Source organism: Rhyacophila brunnea, unplaced genomic scaffold (assembly GCF_057557595.1).
Source record: "Rhyacophila brunnea isolate RB1 unplaced genomic scaffold, BYU_Rbru_1.0 scaffold_79, whole genome shotgun sequence".
Classification (NCBI taxonomy): domain Eukaryota; kingdom Metazoa; phylum Arthropoda; class Insecta; order Trichoptera; family Rhyacophilidae; genus Rhyacophila; species Rhyacophila brunnea.
The window spans coordinates 387,822-398,111 of record NW_028233349.1 but is presented as its reverse complement, the minus strand read 5'-3'; positions in this window follow the sequence as shown (position 1 = coordinate 398,111).

Below are 10,290 nucleotides of genomic sequence, written 5' to 3'. Positions count from 1 at the left end.
TAAAAAAAAATCATTTACCATGACAAAATCCAAAAAAAATAAAAATTTGAATTTTGAAACTGAAACAAATGTGAATTTAAAAAGATACATGCATTTTTCCGGTGTAGTTCCGGGCATAAACAATGACAAAAGAATAACGACTATATTTTCATCAAAAAAGAACGTAAAAATGTGCACTAAAATTAGAGCAAATTCTGCAATCGATAATCAAAGTATTTCATTCTCAGGATCGAAAATGAAGGAATTTTTTAAAGCTTCTAAAACATTATGTGTGCAGGTTTATCACCAGGAAAAAAAAGGAAATGAAGTTGATTTTGATTTTGGACCTTGTGGATATAATATAAAGGATGAACATATTTTTTCTATCCAATTAAGTTTAGCTGGCAAAGACGTAATAAAAGCTGGTACAATATTAGAATTTATAATAGATAAGAATGAAGTAAATAAATACAAAGGTAAACCAGGATATAAATCAATTACTTCAAAAGAAAATGAACATAACATATCTATTAAAACAGATACGGAGGGCACGGATATCACTGAATTCTTGCATGAATTTTTATCGAATAAAACCTATGATATAAATTTATTAATTAAAGATTTTGAACAAGACAGCATCATCAATGGGTTCGATATAATTACTTCGCAACCAACAAAAAATGATTTAAAATTTGAAATCAAGATTCAACACGATAAAAATGAAAAAGTCAAAAGCAAATATGTAAACTCAAACCAAGTCACCTTCATTTCTAGCAATACTGATATAATAAAAACAATAAAAGGATTGGATATAAGTTTAAGTATGAAGGTAGAAAAGAAATTTATAGATGATCTTTTCTCAAAGAAATTAGTTATGCCAATAAAAATTCATTTCTTTGGTTTATGTAAATTATATAAATCAGTTAAAAATAATGGGTCATTTGAAGGCCCAAAACAGCATACACATTGGAACATAGTTCTAGAAAAATCGGATCAATCATCCTCACTTGAAGAGCAAAAACCCAATTGCATTGTTGAAATTTCACACAAAAGACCTTCTATAGAAAACTCAAAAGAAATATCAGAATTCACATCTGCATTAAAAACATCGAGGAATGAAAATGATCTAAATTTTTACGGTGAAAACTATGATTTAATTGACCAGACAGAGAGTTTCCTAGACTCCACTAATGATAAAGTTGATGAACAAACTATTGGAATCTTTGAAATGAATATATCGAGTAATGAAGATAAGAATATTCTTAATGGAAAAAAATTAGATTCAATTGAAAAGGGTGTGAATTTATTAAACACAACTAGTAATCAAGAAGGTAAACAAGTCAGAAGAACGATTGAATTAACACATGAATTAATTCAATCGACAAATGAAAACGATCTAAATTTTTACGGTGAAAACTATGATTCAATTGAAAAAGTAGCAAGTTTCTTAGAATCCACTAAAGATGAAGTTGTTGAACAAAATATTGGAATCTTTGAAATGAAATCAGAAATGAATATACCGAGTAATGAAGATAAGAATATTTTTAATGGAAAAAAATTAGATTCAATTGAAAAGGGTGCGAATTTATTAAACACAACTAGTAATCAAGAAGGTAAACAAGTCAGAAGAACGATTGAATTAACACATGAATTAATTCAATCGACAAATGAAAACGATCTAGATTTTTCGGTGAAAACTATTATCCAATTGAAAAAAGAGCAAAATTCTTAGACTCTACTAGAAATCAAGAAGGTAAACAAGTGAGATATAAAATTAAACTATTACCCGAATTAATTTCAACAAGAAACGAAAATATTGTTAAAAATGGTAATTTAACGGATTTAAAAAATCGAAATAAATCAGCTGTATCTTCAACTCTTCAAGAAAAGCTCAAAGAATTATATAAAAATGCAAAATATAACTTGAAAAGCAAATTTTTTGCCAAATTAAACAAAAAAAAGAAAAATACAAAGAAAAACTGATTGAAAATAGCATAGATAACGTACCATTAGAGAAGTAAAAAAAATCATGATCACGAGAAATTTAAATAAACCTTTATGATTCAACAACTACTTTTTCACCTTGAAGCGTAAAAAATCAAATTTGACTTTAGCAAATAGACATAGAAGCATTTATCGAAAAAGATTTTATACTTTTTTTACTTTTGCTCGTTTCCATTGACTTTTTATGGTTAATATTTCTCAATTTTAATTCATAATGCTTCAATTTAATAGATTTTTTCAGAGAATCACACATGTTTTGTAGATCAAAAATGTAAAAAATATTTCTGTCACATATTAATTTACAAAGTTTTGTTTTATTTATTTGTTTTTCATATTTCTTATCCAAACAAAACTTTGGTTAACTCTAAAGAAGAGAGGATGTCATTACTATTTTAATATGATTCCCGATAAAACTATCTTCTATAATCTTATCTAAATAAAGTTTATTCATTTGTCTTCTATACATCATATCTTTATAAAATCAATTCAATTGTCTCTACAAACTTTTTATTTTTTGTATACTTCCGCTTCTATGCGCGTTTTATACACCTGCACTAGAGTACTATATTTTGTGGCCGAAAAATTGGAATAACAGATAAACCAGGGCATAGATTGATAATATAAAAAATTTCGAGTTAAAAATGTATGATATGATTATAGCAAACACCATCAGAAAAACATATGACGTTTCTAATTGAAATATTTTTAAAAAATCAAAAAAAAAAGAATTCATTGGATTTATTATGTTAAAAAAAACCTTAAATCAACTGTCTTACGGTTTAAGCGTTTGTCGCACCTTTTTGGGTGATAAAACGACTCCTTACGGCCATAAGTTTTTAAGATGCTTTTATTTACAGCAGATAGATTGAGTAAAAATATATTACCCAAGAAAAAAATAGTAGAAACAAGTTTTTTTGTTAACGAGATTAGTGGGTCCTCGAAAAAATAACGGCAATTGCTGATATTAAGAACCACGGCATAAATTTAAAGGTATAAGAAAAATTTTACGATGCAAATCAATCTATAAATAAATCCATGAATAGGATTATACATTAAGATAATGGTGAATTTATCTAGAACAAAAAAAGTACCTTTTCATGTTGTAAACAGGAAAACCATAGTTGATATAAATAGTGTACTAAAGAAAATTATTGGTACTTATCATCCCAAAAATAATACCAAATCGCCAAGATTGTACAAAGAGTGTAATCAAGTTATGATTAGCTTTCAAAAAAAGCGAGTACGCACAAGAAAATTCTTATATGTCAGTAGAAGATGATAGATGATACAAATTATTATAAATAACTCGAATTTAATTCTCTACTATAACTCAAAAAGTAGCTGTATTGAAAAAAAAATAAAACTTCGGCCAGCAAAGAATCAGCATGTAATATTATTAAAAATTGCCTTATTTTTTAAGTTTATGGATCGAAATAATATAAAAAAACATATTAGATTAAGCAGTTATAAACAATATACGATTTATCACTCAAAATCAACCTTTTCGAGTTAAATCAAAGAAAATATCATCTATAGATCGCAAAAATAAAAAATTCTGCGTGAAAACTATGGAAATCAAGTTATAGTAAGTAAATTATAATAAAAAAACAAAAACAATATAATATAAATCTATATTTGTGATTCTATTGGAGGCAAAGAGGCTGATGTCTGTCTTTTAACCGTAAAATTCGAAAAAACAACCAATACATTTCTTTGATGAAAAGTACCGGACAGACTTAAATTATAACCTTTTTTGTGATAAAAAAACATGCTTAAACTATCTAAATTAAAATTATATTGCTAAAATTTTTTTAAGTGAAAAGAAGAAGAATTTGTGATCTTATGAATAGACTATTGTAATATTCAAAGAAGTAATGTTAATGATAAAAGTGAATCGTGTTTCATTATCACGAGAATAAGTTTATTAAATTAAAGCTAATTTGATCAATTAAAAACATTTTAGAAGCAGAAAAACGCAATCTAATACTGGGAAACTAGCAGATCTAAATAAAAAGATCTAATATAAACAGCAATAAGAATGAAATATAACATCAGACTGTGTGTTACTTTTATTGATGAATTTAAAACTTATTCCTCGAAAAACCAGGACTACTTATAGGAGGGATTTGCAAAAATTAATATTTAGAGTGAGTATAAAGGTTTAATGCGTAATAAAATGTTCATAAAAAATTTCAGTCTGGTATAACCGTGAATAAATTTAGGTTAAATACATGGAAAAGGGAATACCGGAGGGCTAAGCTTACTAATTTTATTTGTTTTGCGCATAGGTTCACTGAGCAGAGTTTACAGCGAAAAAATTTTTTCGGAAAAAACTCATATGACAATCTTCATATGGGAAGAATCATTTTATTATTCATGATTTTATACAGCTGATATCTAAAGACACAGGAAACTTCATAAGGATGATAAAGGAAACAATTATTACTTTAATGCATAGGACTATAAATGAGTAAATAAAATCAGCAATAAGAAAAGTAAGTGCAGTGAAAATGCAATGATAATAGTTTGAAAAAGGCAAAATACCTCTAAATTGCACAAGATAGCTCATCTGCAATAAAGGAATTGAACTTTGACAAGTGTTTGATGAATTACAATAAGAATTTTAATTAGACTAAAGCTAAATTAACGGTAGTAAATTCGAAGTCTTTTAACGAGCATGCCATATCATAGATAAACTGTATTATAGTTGTTCTGATATAAGAATAGAAAGACCTTGTTAAAATATATGATCGCATAATATAAATACTGGTAGATAAATAAATACATTTATCAATAGGTAAATAACGAACACTATATCTAAAGAAATAAGCTCTTTGCAGGCGTATTGCATATTTTCGAATTTTTGTTTGGAATAAATTCTTTGCCAGCTTACTAAGATACTAATCACTGGTAAAGGAATACCACAAAGAACGAAGTTATACTTTAAATTGAAGATAAAATATATAAAATCTAATAAAAATAGACATATATCCGGGTTTTAAATATAATCTAGACAATATTTGCAAAAAAATAAATTGAGCAGAGACAAAAAGAAAACCGTATGCGATAAATAAAAGATTAACGACAGGCAAAAACCTTTCAGCGTCTACGCAGTACAATATTTGAACTGCCACATCTTCAAAATGGCTTGAAAGTAAGAAAATTTATCATAAAAAGAAGCAAGATTTTTTTCATGCCGGACAGAAATTTTTTGTTTGTGAAAAAGTTTTACAGTCAACTTTTCGAACGAACATACTAGATAATAGACAACTTGGTAATTAGTTGAAAAATAATTTTGATCATAACTATACACAAAGTCACACTAAAGTTGTAAGATGTATACACTTTATGCTCGTGAAAAATTTCATCTTTGAAAAATAAAGAAGATCTGAAGATATGCAGTTTAAGAAATAATTGAAAAGAAATTTTTGAAGATAAAAGAAGATGCAAAAACTGTGCATGAAAAGCCAGACATCTTTGCCTAAGATAAAAAAACTTGAAAACACAGATAGAACTAAGAATAATAAAATTAGGCAACTTTCAAATGTTTAAATGGGAAGCCAAGTATACATGACTTACTAAATAAATTTTCAATCTCTTATATATATTTGGAACTCTAATGGTATCATAAATCATACTTATAATAAATTGAATCACTAAATGCCACAAGTCGTATATCAAGGAGTTAGGAATACTAAATGTATCAGAAGCATACCAAAAAATATCCGATTGAGCTAAACGTTCGAACGATACGTCAGAAAAGAACAAAATTGTAAAGATAAAGAAGTGGAAGAATTTATAGCCAAATCTATTCTAAAGTGCATCATAAGTTTCGATTGAACAAGCTTAAATAGATAAGAAAAACAGATCACTTTAAAAAAATGATTTTAAAAATTTAATTGGATGTAAGTATATTATTTAAATTAAATAGAGCTGTTTAATATAACCCATATGAGGCCTTTTGAATCTTTATAATAATGAATATCCCTCTTATAAGTTATAATGCTATATTAACCACAAAATAATACATAATTGTTATTTTTTTAAATATCGCCATATCAAATTGATTAAAAACCATTGTAAGCTTGTCTTAGATTCGGTTTTTATCGATTTTCTTATCATATATATATTAAATCAAACAACGATAAATTAAAATTTTGATTACTAGATGTCATTTATCAATTCATGGTTATAAATATGAATAGTTTTGTTTTATTGATGCAATATTATATTATAAAATGTTCATTTATCATATTCTGCTATTTTAAAGATTCTATAGAATTTATAGAACAGAATGATGCATCTGGTGAATATGCGTTAGCGGGAGATTCGTATTCAAATTTCTCGGATAGCAAAATTTATAAAAACATTAACAAAACTGAAGAACCAGTGGATGTTCTTAATATTTCAGAATTGACACAAAACGTCAAGGGGATACTTGAATCGAATAGATTTATATACGATCATTCTATTAGATTAATAAATTCAAACCATGATATCATAAGACAGCTAATAAAAAATGTATTGAATGTTGAAATAGAGTCTTCTGTAATTTCTGATGAAAAGGTTGGTTTTTTTCAGTACAACAAAGAACTAATGAAAATGAATCAAAAAACTATTCGATCATTCAGTGAAAAGTGGTTTATTATAGAATTTAGTAAATATTTAGAAAATATGCTACAAAATCAAAATAAAATATTGAAGACAAACGGATTATTTTATGATTTTAAAAATTTAGCAGGAATTAAAGATGAAAAATTCACATTGAAAGATTTTAAAAGTATAGAAGTCGGCAAAAAAACTTATAAATATTTTATCAAATGTTTAATTAGTGATTGGCTCAACATATTTAATTATATACAGAATAAATTAGACAACCGAAAAGATATTCTTTTTAGTCATTTTAAAAGTTCAATAATGGGATTTTTGTACTCAAGCATGGAAAATGACAGGGATAATATTCTTGAAAAAAATACAACATACTATGACAAGCTTGTTCCTTCAGATTTTTTTTTGAAAAATATTAGAGGTGTTTATCCAGAATTCGAAAATACTGTTTTGAAAGAGAAACATGATGATAAAAAAAAATCATTTACCATGACAAAATCCAAAAAAAATAAAAATTTGAATTTTGAAACTGAAACAAATGTGAATTTAAAAAGATACATGCATTTTTCCGGTGTAGTTCCGGGCATAAACAATGACAAAAGAATAACGACTATATTTTCATCAAAAAAGAACGTAAAAATGTGCACTAAAATTAGAGCAAATTCTGCAATCGATAATCAAAGTATTTCATTCTCAGGATCGAAAATGAAGGAATTTTTTAAAGCTTCTAAAACATTATGTGTGCAGGTTTATCACCAGGAAAAAAAAGGAAATGAAGTTGATTTTGATTTTGGACCTTGTGGATATAATATAAAGGATGAACATATTTTTTCTATCCAATTAAGTTTAGCTGGCAAAGACGTAATAAAAGCTGGTACAATATTAGAATTTATAATAGATAAGAATGAAGTAAATAAATACAAAGGTAAACCAGGATATAAATCAATTACTTCAAAAGAAAATGAACATAACATATCTATTAAAACAGATACGGAGGGCACGGATATCACTGAATTCTTGCATGAATTTTTATCGAATAAAACCTATGATATAAATTTATTAATTAAAGATTTTGAACAAGACAGCATCATCAATGGGTTCGATATAATTACTTCGCAACCAACAAAAAATGATTTAAAATTTGAAATCAAGATTCAACACGATAAAAATGAAAAAGTCAAAAGCAAATATGTAAACTCAAACCAAGTCACCTTCATTTCTAGCAATACTGATATAATAAAAACAATAAAAGGATTGGATATAAGTTTAAGTATGAAGGTAGAAAAGAAATTTATAGATGATCTTTTCTCAAAGAAATTAGTTATGCCAATAAAAATTCATTTCTTTGGTTTATGTAAATTATATAAATCAGTTAAAAATAATAGGTCATTTGAAGGCCCAAAACAGCATACACATTGGAACATAGTTCTAGAAAAATCGGATCAATCATCCTCACTTGAAGAGCAAAAAATAAATTGCATTGTTGAAATTTCACACAAAAGACCTTCTATAGAAAACTCAAAAGAAATATCAGAATTCACATCTGCATTAAAAACATCGAGGAATGAAAATGATCTAAATTTTTACGGTGAAAACTATGATTTAATTGACCAGACAGAGAGTTTCCTAGACTCCACTAATGATAAAGTTGATGAACAAACTATTGGAATCTTTGAAATGAATATATCGAGTAATGAAGATAAGAATATTTTTAATGGAAAAAAATTAGATTCAATTAAAAAGGGTGCAAATTTATTAAACACAACTAGTAATCAAGAAGCTATACAAATAATTGAAATATGTGAAATAACACCAGAAAAAAATGTAATGAACAATATAGATGATAATACTGTTAATTGTGAAAAATTAGATAAAATTGAAAAGAGCGACGAATTTTTTAAAGCCGTAGGTGAATTTGAGGACCAACATGTAAAAAGAAAACCAGGATTTACACCCGAGTTTATTTCAATATGGAACGAGGATCTTGTTGATGGGTTTTCAACAGATTTTAAAAATGGTGAAAAAAATGATCAAGTTTTGACCAATAATGAAAAGCTCATCGAATCAAAGAATAAAGCAAAATTTGAATTGGCACTAGGTGTGATATCCCGAAGAAACATAAAAAATTCAAAAAACAAAAACAAACTGTTTAAATAAGATCGAAGATACCCACAGGATCAGAGAAGCTAACAGAAAAAATAATAATAATATTTGAATGTATATAAAATAAAAATTATACTTCCTTTTGATTATCTTCTTTATCATATTTTTTCAGTTTGGGTAAATAAAAATTTATAATCTTTTTTTAGATGCATACATAGGATAAACTACAAAAAGAATAAAAATGCCCCCGTTTAAAATATTATTTGTTTGATTTCATTGATTTTTTATTAAAATAATGATTGAATTTATTATCTATTATTTTATTTGATTAAATAGGTAACTTTAGTTAATAGCAACACATTTTAATTTTTGTAAACTGAAATTTTTTGTTTCTTTCGCATTTTAATTTTATTTATAGGATAGATTCTTTATAAAATTTTACAAACGTAAAAATTTAGATGGCTCTATTGAGCATTGTGACACATCTTGTAAAATCAATATTCCTGCCATGAAAAAGCCCCATCTAACATCTTCTCATTCAAAAACTATGATTTAATGCTCAAAATTTTATGATTGTGTAGTATTTCTCCACTTTTGATAGCATTTATTGCGCGAAAACATCTATTACTAAATTTTGAGACTCCAAAAATCCCCGTTTTTGAACATCAAACTAAAATAAATTATAAAAACTACCGATTTATTTTTTAGAATAACATATATAGGATAAAAAAACAAAATCTACATCTAATTATTCTCTACAAAATCCAAAAAAGCATCCTGGAATTGTATCTACATGATATTTTACCGTCTTTGGTTGGATATAGCTGCATTGAATATAAAACAATGGCAAAATTACCATGAAATTAGAGAACTCTAGATCAATTCGCTATATGTTTTTCGACCAAAAATTAATGAGGCAATCGAAAGAATAACAATATTAATTTATATTTTTAAGTTTTATAGGTGGCAGAACTGATTGATTCAGCCAATAACTTCAAGCTAGAAAATCAACCTGGACAAAAGAAACAAAACGATGGCTAAGATCCATGTATATTGACACAAATATGACCAGTGACTTAATTCTAGATCAAGTTAAGATAGAAAAAATGCGGAAGATATCAAGACAAGACACATCCATAGCCGGTAGAAATGCCGACTTGTACAACATTACAAGCGGTAAAAGCTACGAACAAGCGAAATACTATTTGCACTAGATTAAATAGCTGTAAATGCACTGTTAAAGCTAAGGACAGGAACGTTCAAGTTTACGAACGAATTAGTAATTACACAAGCGCTGCCACCAGAGCTATACAATAGATGTGTCTGCTGCAACAAGCTAGTGAAAGAAGACATTTGGCACTTTTTGTGTCAGTGCCAACGTTTTGAAGCTGCAAGGTAGATGCATCAAGCAATGAAATACCTTTTTGAGCAAGGTTGTTCAGAAGGGTTGAAAATAACTGTGATTGAAATACTCCTCGAGGGAATGTCGGTAGCTTCCCACACGAAGCTTCCTGAGGAGGTATTTGATACAATCAAGTATCTCTCTCTAACAATAAACTACCGAAATGCACTTGTTGAAGAACGTCGGGGCCCACT